This window comes from Dromaius novaehollandiae, chromosome 3, assembly GCF_036370855.1.
Source record: "Dromaius novaehollandiae isolate bDroNov1 chromosome 3, bDroNov1.hap1, whole genome shotgun sequence".
Taxonomy (NCBI): domain Eukaryota; kingdom Metazoa; phylum Chordata; class Aves; order Casuariiformes; family Dromaiidae; genus Dromaius; species Dromaius novaehollandiae.
In genome coordinates, this window is record NC_088100.1 from 75154785 (window position 1) to 75173981 (window position 19197).

At 43.8% G+C, this 19197-nt stretch overlaps 2 long non-coding RNA genes across 2 annotated transcripts; both read right to left on the bottom strand.

Moving 5' to 3' along the window:
- Positions 1-7734: 7734 nt before the first annotated feature.
- LOC135327706 (uncharacterized) lies at positions 7735-11294 on the bottom strand. Its single transcript, XR_010388094.1, has 2 exons — positions 9873-11294; positions 7735-7999 (listed from the first exon to the last, which is right to left on the bottom strand). It is a non-coding gene; the product is annotated as an uncharacterized LOC135327706 (long non-coding RNA).
- Positions 11295-12596: 1302 nt separating this feature from the next.
- LOC135327888 (uncharacterized) lies at positions 12597-18931 on the bottom strand. Its single transcript, XR_010388442.1, has 3 exons — positions 18722-18931; positions 17186-17328; positions 12597-16491 (listed from the first exon to the last, which is right to left on the bottom strand). It is a non-coding gene; the product is annotated as an uncharacterized LOC135327888 (long non-coding RNA).
- Between the last annotated feature and the right edge of the window lie 266 nt (positions 18932-19197).

Below are 19197 nucleotides of genomic sequence, written 5' to 3' on the forward strand. Positions count from 1 at the left end.
GGCTACATCCCAGGCTGGGTACAGCCAGACAGATGGGAGGAGGGGGATATTGCACATAATCACCTTCACGTGGCCTTGGCTGTAGGCAGCATGGGGAATCTGCTGGCCTCTTGGGTAGCCCCAGGCTTATGAACCTCTGACAACCACAATATTGGGGCAGGCTAGCCAAAGCAGTGTCCTCCAGCCTTCCTCCGTCCCTGCCCTGGTACAGAGGTGAGGGCACCAGGAAGCTGCAGCGGCAGTAGAAGATCCCCGCCATGTGCACATGCTACAGTGGGGACAGCCTGTGTGTAGCAGTGCCTCCCTCCTCCTGCTGCTGGGGCTGCGGGAAGGAGCATGTTATCCCTTCAGGAGAATACTCCAGTACAGCTAAAGCCAACCAACATGGAAAAGCAATGAGGACAGCTGCTTCGGAGTCACAGAGAGAGGGAGCAATTACTTCTGATTCCTTAAGTGTTCTGTTGCCCTAACGAGGCACCCAGGCCCACAGAAGCTGTTGCAATGCCAACACCAGCAACACTATTTGCTGTCAGCAGGCTGAACCTGGCGCCCTCACCTCTGCCAAAGAGCACGTTCCTCGTGGCCCTGCATGACCCACCTACCCATGTGAACGATTGTGTCTGGCTGTTTCAGGCTGGCCCGGCTCCCACATGCCCACTCAGCTCTTTGCTAATCAGCTAGGGATACTGAAGCTGCCTGATCTGGTAACGTCTCAGGGCTATGCTGAAGAGGTCTCTGCCTCAACTCACGTTGGCCACCAAAAATGGTCGTCAGACCTGGTAAGGCCTTGAAGTCCAGAACTACTTTATTTTTAATATATTTTCCCTGGGGAGAGAAAAAATACCACTCTAAGATTTAAACTGTGCAAGAACTAAACAGACACATGCAACACTTCAGAAAGATAGTCTAACTTTGGAATTAGATCATTTTAATGAGTAATGATAACAGTGTTTGCCAAATACTTGCACTGTTATGTCTCTCTCCATCTAAAGACTGCAAGCAGAAGCCTACATGCTGTACAGCACCCTCATTTCCCTCTATTAAAATCAGATTTCTCTTGTTACTTTAGTTATAAATGGCCAGCTGATTAGTTTCATTAAGCAAGCTTTGACTGATGTCTATTGCATTTGTACGTCAGTGTTACTTTAAGAAATCATTCAAAATCAGTGTGAACAGGAATTAGAAGCTCAAACCAATACAGTGTTGAAGCTTTGCTTTCATAAAATGAAGAGAAATGAAAATTACTCTAGGCACCTGTTTGAAGAGATTTTGTCACAGGTGCAAAAACTATCTGGAGCCTGTGTTCCAAACAATGAGAAAATCTTATACAGAAGGACTGCTTCTCTGGCTGAATGAAATGCTAGCACAAAAAGTAGTATTACCGTAAACAGCATATTAGGAGCAAGCAGAGTCTGTAGGGAATGGAAGAGAAGCATTAGTCAATAAAGAAGTCTCTGATTTAGATTTCAGGAAGTACAAGTACAGAAATTAAAAAGTCAATAAGCTGGAAAAAAGTGAAGAAAGTTCTTCTACCGTATACAGAAAGAATACAAAGAGTGAAAAGCGAGGCTGATGGGTAATATAGATAAGGTTGTAATGAAGGATCATCTAGAAATTGCCCAAAATCTGAGCAATAAAACATAAAAAAGTGTCTAGTAGGGTTGAAATACCCCGTTGATGTGATATTTGGGTGTACAGGATAACTGATTTTTTAATAAGGGAAATGTGGTAGATCTAGTCTTTCTGAACTCAAGTAAAACATTTTCTAATGTACTGCTTAGGAAGATTAGCACAAGTGACAGCAAACTAGCCAAAAGGAGAGGAGAACAGGCATGATCGTAAAACAGAAAGGGCATGATCATGTTGAAGGCACATTATTAGTGGAGTTCTTCCAGTGGAAAGGATTGGGTATTTTGGTAATATTTTCAGGAATGAGCTGAATGACTGACTACGTTTAGTCATGTGCTAATGAAATTTGCCACTAACACAGCACAGAAAGGAACTGCCAAAAGAGAGAAGGACTGCAGTATCATTCAGAAAGAACTGGATGGCCATGGAGTTTGAAGTACTAGAAATGGAACAAAATACGAAGTGCAGGGTCATGTACTTAGGGACCAACAAGAAGGATATCTGCCATAGGCTGGGAGTTCATCTGTGTGAAACAGCTGAAAAGAAGGACTTAACTGAATTAGTTAGGGTGATGTCAAGCCACAAATGTGTTATATACATAAGGTAGACAAGATCATAAGATGAATCAGATATTTCCAATACAAGAGGCAATGAATCAGTGAGACTGTGTAAAATCCTGGTGATACCTCATTTGCAATGTTGTGCACAATTCTTGTCATCTCTCCTCTAAAAAAATAAACAAAATTATAGCTGTGTGAAGAAGGGCTACTAGGGAGATCAAGTGACTGGAGAAGTTATTTTACATGAGAAGAATAGAAAAACAAGGCTGAGTATGTACAATTGCTCTCTAAAAATATTTCAGTGGGAACACACCAGAGATGTAAAAGAGTTTCTTAGACTAAAGGGCAGTTGTGCACATAGGAGTCCTGCAGCCATCTATGAAACAAGGTTTGGGACAGCTACATAGGCTTAGAATAGAGCTGGATCTACTTATCAAAATGGTTGCTTTCAGTAGCAGTATATAGAGCTTGCTAGTTCAAGGGGTCACTTTCAGTCCTATGGTGTGGTGTTGTGAAATGCTGGTGGACCAAATCATGGCCACTGGGCCATTCGCAGCAGGAACTTCACAGGGAGAGAAAAAGAGTGGAACATGGTGGAAAGTGAGACAGAGAGGAGACAAAAGGAGGCAGAGAGATAAAAGAGAGGAGATGTGTACTGAAGAGGAATAAGAAGGTGGGGAAGATGTTGAGGTGCACAAACAGGGGGAAAGAGAAGTTAAGGAGAGGCTACTCACAGACAGAAAACTTTCACTTTTTAACTGTACCTTCCTCTTCTGTTACAATTTCTGAAGCTAGGTGTCTTGTGGCTCACAGGCATTTCATATACTTTTTGTTAGTTAAAAAAAAAAATCCTTCATGTTCCCCCATGAACTCATATTTACACACTTTGTGAAAACAATAAGGTACTGTACTTACAACATTTTGTATGTTCTTTTCACTTAACTGAAACATTTCTTACTTTGCTTTGAATTCTAAAAATCCACACAGCTACTCTTTGCCAATCCCCCCCCCCCCAATTAGATTTGCTTTCCAAAATGTTCGCGAGATTTGCCAGAAAAACATTCTTGAGCTCAGAAGCCTTTTGGGAAGGGGAAGATGGAGGGGAGAAGGGAAGGGAAGGGAAGGGAAGGGAAGGGAAGGGAAGGCAAGGCAAGGCAAGGCAAGGCAAGGCAAGGCAAGGCAAGGCAAGGCAAGGCAAGGCAAGGCAAGGCAAGGCAAGGCAAGATCTCACACTGTGTGAACTTAAGAGCAGAGCTGCCTGGATTGAAAAATTCAGATCCAGCAGGAAAAAAGGTACCTCTGAACTGCATCTCTTATTTCACTGCAAAGGTCATTGGCTTCCAACCCACCCAAGCCAGCTGTTCGCGTTTTTCAAATCACACCCAAAACTTGTGACTTTGTTTTTGGCTGGAGCAGAAAATGAAAGAGTGTCTGAAAGGAATGCTTGGAAGGAACAGGGAGGGTGGGAGAAGAAAGCTGCACATGCTGGGCGAGTTCAAGAGAAAACAAAAGGGCATTTCAGGGATGGCAGAGGGAAGGCAAAGACACAACCAGCTATGGCTAGAAATATCTGAAAATGATAGGAAAAAGGTAAGGATAGCCAACTTACGGCATTAGATCAAGCTCTCAAGTATGCCTAATGCAAATAGAATAAGCAACCCTGAATACTGTATCTCTTCAAAAGCTTTTTGAGGGAGATCTGAGATTTAAAACTCATCTGGGATGTATTTTTATTTTACTTTATTTTGTAAGGAAATGATTTGCATTTCAGCCAATCATTTGTAAATGGAAGGAAAAGTTTGGATATGTTTAAGAATTCTCCATACACATTTTATAAATATCTCTGCAATTCACCTTCATCATGTCTCTACTTCAGGTGAGTCATCAGCACATATAAGACAAGGAAGAAAATTCTCAGGTTAATGAAAAACAGTCTTCTTGCAGAATTAATTCTAATGTTAACAATTAAATAAAACAGAAGATGAAGTATTCCTTCCAAATCAAAAACACTTTGTTTGTTCAGAGCAAGCCAAATCAAAACAGGAATAATGTATTCCCCACAGTGTTGCAGAGGAAGAAAAATATAGAAGCACTATCCATAGGAAAAGTTCTGGATTTTCTATAATAACAGCAATAACAGCAGGAACAATCGTACAAATTCATGGTGAAAGCAATTACTGGACACAGTCATTCTCTAAGTGAGTCTTCATTTACACTAGCATGGCTCACCTAGGGACTTTGCAGACTTTCTGAGCACCTAGCAGAGATCTGCTTTTGGGTGTACACCAGAGCAGAAGTTCCCTGGAAACTGTTAGTAGCACTGCCATTTGAAATGCCTTCTGAATTCAGTAAACATCTCCATTTTAGAGCTCTCCTTATTCTTTTTTTTTTTTTTTTTACTATGTCTTCTCATCAGGTGATGAAGGCAGCAACAGGAAGTACAGGAACTGGACAGAAAACTGCAGAGCTAAGGTCTGTTAAGCTTGACCACTAACAAGAAGTGTCTGTCTTCTGTGTCATATCTAACTGCAGCATGTGGCCATCATTAAATACATCCTTTACTCCCTATTTCTCCTCAGCAGACTTCTTTAGCTATACAATCTCAAATTATTCCAGCAGGATAAGGAAATGCCCTTTCAGATTATGCCTGCCCTAGGAATGTTTGTCAACATAAGGATACAAAGTGCTGTTAATACAAACACAGCTATACTAATAAAGCTGATGCAGCCATGAATAATACCGGCTATTCCTCTAAAACGCATTCTGTTGGTCTGTGTGAGGGACCTTTAACACTGTCTGGCAACTGCACACTCTACTGATGCTCCAAAACTGGCAGAAGCTACCATCCAAAGGCAGCCTTGGTATCATTTTAGATTTTCTCAGCAAATGGGTGAAACGAAGGCCTAGCCATCAGCTGCCTAATGCATCAGGCCTCTTCTGTGCAAGCAACAGAGATCAGCTGTCGGTCACAAAGATCATTACCCATCTCTGGATGCCCTTGCAAAGCCCTCATGAGGCTTATCGCCCCTCTCAGTGGATGTGAGGCTTTAATGGGCCTGGCAGCACTGGGATCAGGCTCAGTATTACTCAGCATTAACCTAAGGCGGCTGCTGCTGGGGGCAGGAGAGCCGCTGTGTGGCAGCAGGAGAGCTGCTGTGGGGAGGGGGGCTCCCGTCAGGACCATAGACAGTGGCAGCCATGCCGGCCCACCCGGGCTGCTGCTGCCGCCAACTCCCATGGAGGCACACCAGGGGCAGTGAGGCACCCCAGTCATGTCCGGGAAACCCCACCGGCAAGCAGACGAGTTCAGTGACCTGCTGTTAAGGACACCACAGTATCAGCTAGATCACTGTCAGCTCCATGTTGCATTATCTCTGTGACTGTAACTATGGACGCTGCAATTTGACAGCTGTGGACAGTCTGAATCAAGTGGCTGTAAACAGGTGGCGCAGGCAGTCGGTGTGGAAGACTACCTCATATATCCAGGTGGCTGGAGCTCACCTGGGGTGGACAAGAAAGCCTGAAGAAGAGAAGACTTTGAAAAATAAATCACTCAAATGAAGTATCTACATTTCAGATGGCCATGACAAAGTGGCGGAGAATCCCACCCTTACCAACTACATCAGGCTTTGGCCTGCAAACACCAGCAAGAGATGGTGGAGCCATGTAAAGGCCCTTTCTTGCTCTTCGAAGACTTTGCCATCTGGGCTGAGCTATCCTGGCAAGTCACTCCAGAGAGACACAGCGAAGGAGCCCTGTTGCTGGGACAGCTGAACCTTCTTGTTGGGATGGAGCAAGCTGTGCTGCAAAACGGGTGCTCTTCTGGTGTGTCTGCATCTGTGTCTGCAAAGGAGTTTCTGCCAGCAAGCAACTATTGCCACAGGGTGTGGTCCTTTCTCAGATTCCCCCCCAAAATGGTTGTGCTGGCAAAGCTCCTGAGGAGAAGCCTGAGCTTAACATCCAGTCATGTCACATTCGCCACATCAGTTAGAACAAGATTTTATGTAATGCAGATAGATTTAATACCCTGGGGCCTCTCTTCCAAAATAAATATACAGATCCTATATGCAAGCAATATCTTGCATGTGTATAGAGAGGCAGAGGCAGTCAATCAATCTGTCTGCCTGTCTATATCAGTTGGTATCCCCCACCTTTCACCCTCTGCTCAAATGAGCAAATATGCATTTGCAGCTGGGTCAATAAAAAGCAGTCTCTGCTGCAAATCTACATCAAACTCATAGCTCTGGATCTACAAACATAATCATGCTGCTATCACACCTGTCTGGGCAAGGTATCTTTCATGCACATTCTCCATCCGAATGCATTGCTGCTACAGTAGCCTAGGAGGGAGGCTCTTACAGTAGAAAGAAAATAGTTCAGCTGCCAAAGGTGTCATGCACAAAGAAATATTCCCTAAAAGCATAGCTCCCAGCCCACATGTCACATCATTTTAAAAACCCTAAATTTATATCATCATCAGGAATGTATGAAAGCGTGCCTTTTCCTGAGTGGTAAACTGACTTCAGGCTCAACCAGAAATCTTTCTTCTATAGTGTAAGTTACTTATTTTCCTAAACTCCTGAGCCATGAGGCTTTGCTTCCAGTACCTATCCCATTTGCTGGCCTGCTCAAAGGTCTTTATTTTCAGTTAGAAAGACCTGCAGCTTGTTGAAATTACATTGCATCACGATTGTTTGTAAAGTCCTTCCCCTTTGGTATTCAGTCAAATAAGCAAATGTGTGTATAACAACCTTTTCTTTCTTAACAAGAAATCATGTAAACAATAGAAAAACAAAGTAAACTTTTACAAGTACCAGAGAGATTGGGCTAAAAATGTATGCCTCTTGTAAGAAATGTCGTAAGTTGTTTACCCTGAAAAACAATTGATAGCATTGACTCTTCAAGTCTTCCACTGACCTAACAGAGTTGGAAAAAGCAGCAGCAGTGGAAACTGTTTCAAGGCACTTCTGCAATGTGCATCAGCATTCTTTAAGCGTAACCCACCCTACAGATGAACACAGACAACCTATAAATGAGCATCCTTGCTCATTCTGCTTTGGGTCTGCCTTTGGTCAGGGATACCAGACGTAACAAATGTTTGTGGACAGAACTGGTAAGTAGGATGAAACCACTAAGCCAGAAGTTAACCATTGGTTGCTATTCTCCTTTGTGCTTAACAGTGACGAAGCCTTCTGTTCAGTGGGTGACACTGTTCAGACCTTGCAGAGTCTGGATGGCTCTTTTATTATGCCCCTCTTCCCAGCAGGTCTGAGCTCACTGAGAGCCAGCCCTGGCAAACCTTCCTGTATGGAGGTGGCTGCAACACAGATGGTGTGGGAGCTGATTCCTCCTGTTCTTCCTCTGTCACATTAGCTTCAGTTCTGATGTGCTCAGGCAGTTTCTTGGAATGAGGAAGGAGTGATGCTGGCCCTGGAAGTTGGAATGGGAGCACAGCCCACCTCTGTAGAGAGGCCTGTACAAGTAGCACCAGCTCATGGTTATGGAGATGGGGGCCAAAGAATAAACATGAGATATTTATGAAGGCTAAGATTCACCAAGGAATTTTAATAATATGACACGGTACATCTCTAGAAGGAAAAACTGACACACTGCTATTAGAGGCACAGGACAGATCACCATCTGACATCTCTCCACTAAGATAAGAGCTCTTGGAGCAGTGCTGATCTATACTGCTGAGAGACAGTCTCTGTTGCTTCTTCTCCCGAGCAGCTTGGATTCTGAGTGATCAAAAGCATTGTAAGACAAACAGTGCATGTCCTTTTCCAAACTGAGTTGATGGTTATAGTATCCTGCAGTGAAACAACCATATCTGATTAAAAAATTCTTGTCTAGTCCTATTAGTGTTATAATTGGTCTGCAAGAGGACAAAGTTCATCATTTTTGTTTCAAAAATATAAAAGCAGACATTAATATGCAGCAAAGAAGGGATCCACCCTGAAGTCTGTTTCCCTAATATGTGCTAAAAATATATGGGAAGCATTTGATGGAGTCCCACAGAGTAAAGTCATTATATGCTACTGACTTTGGTGCAATAAATTTAGTGTTATCTACTGTCACATTTTATGATAGTTTCATACCCTGATTGAGATAAACCGCTATAAAACCTCATATCTGAACTCAGATCAAAGAGATTATGCACTAGCTCAGGCAGATGCTTTTTATTCAGTTCTTTCAGAAATGCCTGGAATTTCTACTGCAAACCTTCTCAGGGACTTTCCACAGTCATCCGTAAAGCAGCCTGCAAATTTTCAGAGATTGCTGTAGACCTTATGGGAGCTGGGAGAAAATTCATTCTCCATAACTCAGGGTTCATTTTTCCTAGGAAACCCTGCATTCCTGAGGTTTAATTGTCTGAAACTGATATATGTGAAATCCAAGCTTCTAAGTATATTTCCCAGGAGAGATTTATTTCTTTGCTACCAGAAATACTTTAAAGCAGGCGGCATGGTAAGAAAAACACTGGGAGAGGAGAAGGGTTAGAAGAGGCAAAAGAAGCTTGAGGTAACAATATCATAATTTCCTGAAGGCTGAGATACTCAGAGCAGTCTAAACAAGTTATTCATTCATTTAGAAAGGGGAATTCATGGGAGCTAGGTGCCAATTTTTTGTGCTTACCTGAAAATCCCAACCCCCAGTGACCACCAATTTCCCCCAGCTTCAAGTCTTGACTGTGGTTATTTCTAGGCTGTGATACTCCTACTTATACCAGAAAAACCTCTCTGCATTAGCAGAACAGGCGTGGTGGCAGCGTTTCTGACAATAATAGCAATCACAGGAGGAGTTTTCCATGAGCACAAGCAACAAGTGCTCCTTATCATAAGCTGGGCACATGGAGATATTCAGATCGTAAAGTGATCTTGGTCCCCGCCTCCTACTTGCCAGTGTTACTAGAGTACTGTGATTCTGAAGTGGCTCAAGTGACCATCTCTATGGTCATTTTTAAAAGCCTATTACCCAGACTTCATTGGTTACTGGAAGTGTTAGTGAGAATTAGCAGCAAGAAACTGCTGAATGTAAAGTAATAGTGCAAGTCTGAGTCTGATCTCTTGCACAGTGTGTGCTACTAAGCTGATGCTCCCCTTGGGGGTGACGGGCCTGATCCTCGTTTCGATTACATTGCTGTAGCGATTCTGTGCAAAATCAATGGGGGCATTTCTCCATGGTCCAACAGGAACGTTAGGGCCTTCCTCTTCCTTCCTCTTCCACTACTCAGTCACCTCAGGTCCCTTAGCTGGACAAGGGAAGCACACAGTCCTAAAAGACACTTTCAGACATGACCCTCTTGCCAGATAAGTGCTATCCACAAGAGCAGGTGAGATAATTGATTTTTCTACCTTATATGTCCATAAATACCCCTATCTCACTGTCAATGCCAACACAGCTGGAATGCAATGTCCAGCTTTAAGAGGGCTTATTTGAACTTGTTATGTACTGTGTATCGGCTATCTCAGTTAATCCTTAAAGCCTGATGCCCTTCCCAAAAGCCCTGTACTTCGTTACATTAAAACTGGAGGAGCAGTAGTCCCTGTGCTTGCCCCAATGGCACGAAGGGAAGAGTTGCATGCAGGGGAGGAGAGTGGTGCAGGGCTCAGTCTTGGTCACAATCCAGCTGCTTCCTGCATGCAAGCAAAGGCACTGAAATGGGCAGAAGGGCAGTCATACCTTATACACGCTTTTTTGCAGGCAGTAGCAGCCTGGAGGTCAGGTCAGATACATGATATCATCCTCTTGGTCAGCTGTAAATCTCCAGTTTTTCGTACTCCCAGCCAAATCTATGATGAGGTGGATCAAACTTTTCTGGAGAAAGCACAGGAACCCTCTTGTTATTCCATATGAAAAATCCTGAGATCCTGCCACAAGGGATATTAAACATCATTTATCCAAATCTATAAAGCTCGTAAGACTTAACGTGGGGCTGGAAGTTACCTTCACTGTAGCTCTATTATGTGTGCTGTAAGAGAAATAATTTTGCCCAGAAGAGACAGCATTTGCAAGTTTTGAGAGACCAGTGCCATGGAACATCTCCTTTTCTTCATATAAATAAGTGCACTGAACACTTGAGTCTAACTCTGGTAAAGTCAGCAAACAAGCAAATATCCATTGTAGCTGGATAAGCATAATAGGGATAGAAGTGCCAGTCTCAAGTTTTAGGGCTGTTTTCATGTAAACGCAGCAGTGCAAAGCACACCAGGATAGAACAATTCAGGAGACATGTAGGAGGAGAAAGATAGGATGGGACAATAAGTAATTTAATTATCCAAGCCTCATAGGAAATAGTGAAAGCCAGGTCTAGCCAAAGTCAAAGAGCAATTGACCATTACATTAAAAAATATCCCTCAAACATGCATTTTTCTCCCTTGCAATGTATTACCTCAGCTTGACTAAGGAATTAAAAGAAACACAGCACTTCTAATGTACATGCAAAGAATGTTGGTGAGCTGGGAAGTTTTGAACCTTTCAAAACAAATATGACAACCCTTGACAGAATTCCTAGTGCAAAGTATCCACCCCATCAAAGGCACCATCCTCGGGGAGAGAGGCAGGCATTTTTCTGAGGAAAAGCCTGGACCTACATTCCCTGACATTCTATAAATATCTTTGGACAGGAAAAGAAAAAAACAAGAGATGTATTCAGACTTGAAATTGCCATCAGAGAGCCATGCCCAACTCCATTTCTGCTGTCTGTGGCCTTCTGTCAAGTGAAGAGGAAGAATCTCTGGAGGCTCCAAAGGAAACCAGCCAAGGAGACCTACTTAATCCTCTGCCTAATGTATTCATCATAGAAAACTTCTGCAGGAAATGCTAGGGCTCCCAAACCTTCCTACTATGCAATATCCATATTGCTCCTAATAGCCTTGCTAAGTGACTAACTGGACTGAACCTTTCCCTTTCCTCCTTTTGAATACTACACTTGTTCTGGGTCTTTGTCACAGTAGGAAAAGGCAAAGGTGCCTGCGAGGCAGAGCAGCTAATACTTACCGCTCACTATTCTCAGTGTCATAAATGCTCATTAAGTAGTCCCAGAAGCTACTTTGCTAGCCTGATACAGATAAATTGGCAAATCCTTCCTTGTAGACACCTAATAGCCCTGGCTAGAGAGCATGCATTTTAATCTCTAGCTCACGAGATTACAGTGCGCAACACTGTGCAAGACAGGAGGTCCACCCAGTTAGGTAGGGCTGTGCGGGACTGCAGGCAAGAGTCTCTCCACTACCTTGGCTCAGCCAAGACCGCAGGCACTGTGGTAAGAAGACTGCAGGAGATGCCACTCAGCCAGTGGTCTCTTTTTTCTCTCTGAGGAGAAACTCAGCAGAAAGGCAGTAGGGGAAGAAGGAGGAGAAGAGGCATGATCCCACCTCTGTGTTCCTGTGGGGCAGCCCGAGGCTGGAGGGAACAGGTTGCAGAGTCAAGGGACGTCTGATGTTCCTCAGAGAGGTGTCGTACAATATATGAGGGGCAGCAGGCAGCACTGGGAGCCACGTCTCCTCTTGGGAGCTGACTCTCGGGAGCGACTGCACTCTGTAAGGTGTAGCCTTACAGAGCCTGGTACGTACTGCATGAAGGGCTGAGCAGTATGAAATCATGTGTAATAAACAGACACAGCATTTATTTCATTTCTAGGCAGGATACACAATACATACACAGCCAGAGGATGAACAGGAGTAACTCAAGGGCTGTCAAGAAGTGCAACATCACGGGAGGCTTTCACACTTCTTATTTCAAGACATTTTTCAGGAAAATGTATTTCACATTAAAGAATGAAACACATCCCAGCACTCTCATGTAGATGTTAGCAGGAAGGAGACAAAGTACAGTCAGAAACACAGCTGTGTTTTGATCAGGAAGAACTGGCTGGTTTCTGTGCCTACTTAAGGTTACAGTGTTTTTGACACGAAAAGGAGGACAGAGGAGCCAAGTACCCCATAATCCTGGTCTGGAGAGAAAGGGTGGTGAAAAGAGAAAACCCTGCATGTACATCTCTCCAAACTGAGCCCTGATTAGAAATAGCAGTTGGGAAGTATGTTATCTTTGGTAACCCCAGTTCCTTATAGGATTACTCCAGGACCTGCATAGGCTTTCAGCAGCCTGCTTCCACACACTACACTACCCTGCAGGCACAGGCCCTCATCTTGCGTGCCCCAGAGCTCAAATCTTGCAACCTTTCCCCTCACTTCTTCCATCCCCAATCTCCCAGGTCCCATATCCTCTTGATACCCACAGTTCTCAGCTCCCAACCCAAAACTCCCTCTCCTCTCCTCTCCTCTCCTCTCCTCTCCTCTCCTCTCCTCTCCTCTCCTCTCCTCTCCTCTCCTCTCCTCTCCTCTCCTCTCCTCTCCTCTCCTCTCCTCTCCTCTCCTCTCCTCTCCTCTCCTCTCCTCTCCTCTCCTCTCCTCTGCCTAGGCATCCCTGCCCCAGATTCCCTCCTATCCCATGGCACCTGAGGACCCCAGTCCCCACTGCTGGTTACTATTGATGGGTCTGAGTTCATCTCTGCTCTTCATCTTCTAGTACAGATTTAAAAACCCTGGACACTTGTCAAAGATCTTTCAGGACAGGACTTAAAAGGGGAACAGAAGTGTGTGGTGGTCTTCTACTGAATCAAAGCCGAAAGCCAGACTGCATCCTTGAGAACATATTTGCTACCTGAGGGGACTTCTTGGTTTTCTGTATAAAGTGAATTTGGTTGTCCCCTTCCCCTGCTCAGAGCATACCAGTATGTTCACCATCCACATTCACCTCCACAGGGAGGAAAGGATTGCGTATGTGTGGAAACAGGGCTACCACCTCCCACTGAGACTGCCAGGTTTTGTGTGTACTGGTGAGAGACTTGGCCAGGAAGCAGACACTGCTGCTCTGCTTACATGTGCCTGCTGTAGCACACACAAGATTACAGTTTCCAAGGACATTTGATTTCGCTGCCTTTAGGATTTTGAAGATACCAGTAGGATATAAGAGACAAGACCACTTTTAAATTTTAAAGTCAGCTAGTTTTCTGTGCATGGCGGAGCTGGCATACATTTGCATGCTGTAACAGCACACTGCAACGTATGCACACAAAATGGTATACATTTAGTGCATGCAGTTACAGTCTTCTGTTATCAACACCATGGACTTCATACAATTGCCCCTTCTCTAAATTGGCAGAGAGCAGAGAATATAACATTCTTGGAGGGCTCATTGTAAAGGTCCGCCCAACAGTTAATGCATAAAGCACCATTCCATGTAAATACCTCATAGGGTCCTGAGATCATTGTATGTTAAGACATGGACAGTCTGCTCAGCCATGAATTAAACACCAAGAAGCTTTATGGGCTTTGTGTGAGCTTAAAATAGTGAATTTCTGGGGAAGGAAGCATTTTTTTATTGTGTGTGATGTTGAGTATGCACCTATACTGAGATAGAATCAGAATATGCAATAGTTTTGACTCTGGCAGGACTCAGTCTGTGATATTCATGAGGCTCATTCAAAGGAAACATTTGGCTCATCATATTAAAATGAGAAAAAGCCACGTCTCAAACACCTTTTGAGGCAGAGGCACTTCTGGACCAGCAGCAAGAGTGTCTGAAAGAAAAAACATGCAAAAACCATCAATGTGGGACTTTTAACTGGAAAAATTGGAGCTGAGCTGGACTCTCATATACTTGAGAGGTTATGTCTCTGAGTCAAGAGATCTATACATTGGTATAAACCCATAAGAATATGTAAAGTGTACTCCTTAGCAGAATTACATTCCTTTCCTCTCCTCAGTTCTGCTTAGAAAAGGTGTCTTCATCTCACATCCTCCTCCCATCAGGAGCAAATACATTTGATTTCCATTTTGTTTAAAATCAGTGTGACAATCTATAGTGGTGGTCCAGACTTTGCAGGAAAGGAATTAAGACTTTTTCTGAAGAGCTGTGCTGAACATTATTCAATACAATGATCAGAAAGTTCATTCTCTTGTTCCCTGTATGAACTCCATCTCCTGAGCACTAAAATTAGGCTTCTCTTTGGAAAATAACATAATGTAGACAACATTATGTAATCTGCAGTTGAAAAGATGTGCGTCAACTCTCCTTCCTCTGTTATCAAGGATGGAACTGGAGCTAATTGTGTGGCACAGCAAGACAAGGTCTTCAGCCAAGGACCAAAAGCAGGTGACGTGCGATCCACCAGCATCCCCGTGCCTGACACTACTCAGCCCCCTATGCCTGCTCTGTTACAACAACATCTTACCCTTTGTCTCACCTAGTTTCAGTGGATTTGCAAGGTCTGATCCCATGTTCTTAAATAATAAGCATATGCTGTTAAAGAACTGGATCATGGAATCTGTAATTATTTAAGCTGTTATTGGTGTCTCTCTTAAATATCTCTTGGCTCATTTGCTTTAATCAGGGAATTTAAGTAGTGTAGAGGGAATACTACCCTGTAACACTGCTTCACTTCCAGAAAGATACACATGCAGAAGTGTATAGATGCAAATGTGCATTTCTGCCTATGTGTACACACTAGCTGCTCTTTCAGACCAAAAATCTAATTTTTGTTCTGTCTTTAGTTTTCCATTACTTTTGCTTTCCCCTGCTAAAGGAGTCCAAAAATTAACAGAGCCTCTCAAAAATTATGATATTGTTCCTTCTTCTTAAATACCAGGAAAATCTGATATACACACAATAGTGGCTTATTGAAAAACTTTCCACTCACCTACAGCTATGAGCAATAGTTAAACATACTGTAATATCATCAGTCTGAGACATCTGAGGCCTAATTCTTCTTTCTGTGATGTCTCTGAACTCTACTGAAGCTGATGGGTTTTAACAAAGACATTTATAGAAAGTCAACACTGTCAGGAGGAGAATCTAACAATGCCCCTGGGTGCAAAATGTCTGGGTACCTCCAGGACAAAATGCATCTGGGTACTCTCCCAGATGATGAAGGTTCACGGCTCTGGGGACAGAGCTGGTCAGGAATATTTATCTCCCACATTCTGCAAGCTGGGAAAAGGTAGGGGTCCACTTCTTCCTCAGTAGTTGCCCTGCATCTTTTGTATACCTTAAAGCTTGGTATTTAACCTCTTCAACGGAGTTGTTTCCCTTTTATAACTAAAAGACAGCAATGTCAAACTAAGAAGTTGTTTGCCTGATGTAGCAGGGCAGGTGAGGGCAGGGAATATATCTCACTTACAGCACCTTTCATTGCTGCTAAGTGGGAAGATATGTCCCTGACCTCTCATGAGCTCCTGTGCCTTTCTATGTTGGACAAGCTTTCATTAAACAAGCTAAATAAAAAAGCTGTGCAGAGAAAAAAGAAAACCCTGGATGTTAGAAATTGAACTGTAGTCACTGGTGTAGCACCCAAAAGAAATTACAAGAAAAAAGACAGGCCAAGATGGAATTTAAGCCACTGAAACTGGAATTCCTATTACCTCTTCTGGACTGTTTTCAAGAAAATCTGGACTAGGTGGAATTATTTCTAAGTTGGCTAGATCTCTGATTCCTGTGCTGGGAGGTTAAGGGACACCAAGATGAATGACCCATGTACTGTACTGGTCTTCAAGGACCAGCCTGAGGATGGCATGTTTTGCCTGCTGGCCTCTTCAGGGCCTCAAAACCACTGTTGAGCCTCTGGAAAAAAGGTGCTCATAAAAGAGAGATGCAGAATGTGGGAGTGAGATCCCTAAAGTCCTGCTGCCTGGACTTGCTGCCTGACAGATTTGGAGTGCTGTTCAGGGCGCTGGTTTAGATCTACCAAGTTTCACACAGAGGTTACTACAAAGACTTCCAGGGCAACTGTGTTGTCTTTTCTGGAATTACCAAGGGGAAGCTGGACTCCGAGATGCTTCAAAAGAAGGGGCTGCTGGCTGAGTGCTCTCTTGAGGTTTTGGCACCTGCTCCCACCTCTTGGTTCGCGGGTCTCCAGACTCAGTGAAAACCCTGTCTTTTCTTTCAGGCATTTGGAAAGATGCTATGCATACATGCTCATTTCTTGCTTCTTGGCTTGTTCCAGACTGCTTTCTCTGGAAAACCTGCTTTTTCTAATGGCCATTATCTTTCCAGGCTGCCTGTTTCATGTTTGTAGATACTGATTTTTCATCCTTCTGCTTCTACTCTTGTCTCCTTTGCAGATCCTCCTAAAACCTTTGCCACCATTGTCTGATGATGAGAGCATTGGATACTACCATGAGGAGATGGCATTCACTGAACTAATCACCTCTCTCTTTAAGCAGTGGTGTCCAGAGCTTTTTAATGTTGGCAGTCATCACTCCATGGCTCGTGTTCTAGTGTCTCTTCCAGCTTCACCTCCCTGCAAACCAGAAGCCTGTCTTCAGTTTCTGTTGGGGGGTGGGGGTGGGGATTTCTACGTGGCAATTCAATTAAAGCACTACTGGGTGAAGTTTTGGTGCAAGGTATAATCTCAGGTTACACTCTGTAAAGCAATGAGAATTTGTTAGTTGTGGCTTAAGATATCCACTTGAAAAACCTGAATGCGCTATGTGGCACAAGGCTGCTGTAAACATCATTTTTCAATTTCACTGAATTCTATCAACACAGACTAATTTTTCTCACCTGCAGCACAAGGCACATCTTTAGCTGTAGCATCTTCTTAACATGTCCTAAAATGACACTATGCTTTCACACTTTGAGCCTTACAGCTTCCAAAGACAGCTCCCTGATCTCAGATGCTTACAGCTGGATCCTGGTTAGACTCTGTCATGCACATTTGGCTGCTCATTGCCATTAGGAGCAGGCAGAGGAGTTTAACGGTTATAAAACTCCTCAAGGACGCAGGTTCTCACTTCCTTTTATGCTACAGGTTTCCCAAGAGGAGGAATTTTCAAGACCTCCTATCTCCTGTTTTGTGCTTTCAGATCTTGTTGGTACCACGTGCTGATTCTGCCTTTCTCTCAGAGATTCAATCACCAGCCTCCTCTGTGCTCTGTCCAGACCCCAGGAATACCAGCACTATGTTGTACAAACAGCCCATCAGGGTCCCTTACTTGAACAAATCCAGGATGCCCATCACCAGCAAGTGGATTTGAGTTCTGCCAGGTGCTTGGTCAGGAACGGTTCGCATTAGACTTTCCTTTTGGGATCATATCTTGAACAGCAGCTGCTTGTAAGCTGTCTCCAGCCTGATGGACTATAATTTGGTTTTAAAAAAAAAAAAAAAAAAAAAAAAAAAAAAGCTCATATTTATGTTATTTTGCATGCTTTCAAGCATTATCTCTGCAGACCTTCTGCTTTTGCTTTGAATTTCTAGCTTAAATCTCTCAAGTGGAGTGAACAAGATGCATGTCTATAGGACCCATCTGCAGGCTGCCTGGCAGAACTGCTCCTGCCCTGGCCACCCTGATTTGCAAGCAGAACACCAGAATGGATAACCACCATAACGAGCAGAAGAAACCAAACTGGCAAGTTTCCTCACAGCAACCCTTTCCCTGTATTCCCGTTAGCTTCTGGGGTGACTCTCCACTGGCCTCCCTGGTACAGCAGGCCTTGGCCATGCACCTCATTGTAGGCAGAAGGGGAGTGAGGCCCTCTCAATGGATAAAACAGCAGTTCCCTCACTCCTGTTGAGCATCAAGAAGCAGCACAGAGAGGGCCCTGACCAGCAGTATAATCTCTTCCAGGCTGCTCAGGATCGACATGACCCTGTACCCTGACCTTAAGTGCAGGCAGCTCATAAATGGCAATAGCAATTTCTATGGCAGTAACCAATCTCCTCTCCCTAGGCCTGAGCACCTCATTAGCCGAGAAATCTGCCAAAAGGATCCCTCCAAAAATGTTTGGCTCACAGTCTGACTGCTTGAGGGTTTGGTAGGAGCAGCATAAATGCTATCAAACTGCAAGCAGGACAGTGGGTTGGATACTTGTGGCTACAGTAAATGGGCTGGCTGAGACAATTCCCACTAATTATACAGATCTCTCCCAGGAGCCAGGAAAAGGAGCTGATTTCCTGCAGGGATCAGTAAGGAATTTCCCCTGCCACCACTCACTATGCAGCACTGCACTGTTAAAGGGGCATGTCCTGGCAGATAGTCACCTACCCCCAGCTTTTGCAATTTGATGGCCAGCAGGAAAAGACAGCAAATTACTTGTGCCTGGCTCCATCCCTCGAGGGGAACATCACAAAGTCATGACCACCGTGGATGTGAGCCACCGGAACCCTTTGTCTTAGACCAGAAACTACAGCTGTGAGATTATAAAGCACTATGTGGACTATGACCACGTTAACCATCCCAGCACTTTGCTGTGGTTGTCCAAATAGGCTACTATGTGCTTGGCTTGCAGTACATCAGTCCTCAAGTTCAATTTGCAAAATCACTCTGATTTACCCAGACCGCCTTTCAGCACCCTCTGCTTCCCTTCCCCTGCACTGCCACAAGCCCGCATCTGCAGAAAGTGTAGCTGAGGCAGTTAGATGCAGGAGACAGCATCTGCCCCACAACTGCGCAGACAAGTGGCAGGCTCAGGCAAAGACGCCTGAATCTAGAGCTCTTGTTCATGGCTCTTTGCTTTAAACTAGTCCTTACCAAGATCTCTTTTCAAGGTGGGAGATGAGATGACAGCGAGCAGGATGGGATAACATCAGTGGGCTGAAGAGAGTTCTCTTTAGGACTTACTAGTCAGATATAGAGATGGAAGAATGGGCACATGCACTTGATTATACAGAAAATATATACATAGATATAAGTATAACTGTATATATATATATATACACACACACATACATATTCATATATGTTTATATAAAAGATCTCTATATATGGCAAATCCATCAGTCCTTAGTGTTAAAGCATTTGCTGCCTCCCATGGGATAATGTTAAAGATGAGCATGCTAAGACCTTGGCTCAGATCATAGTATCTATAAAGAAGTTGAACATTATTTTTCCAGCCTGTAGTTTGAGGTGACTGGCTGGATTTTCTTCCTTCAGTGGAAGAATATTGAAATTTTCAGAGGTCTCACATGAAGTATAAATACACCAATTTTACTAACTTCCTTAATCAT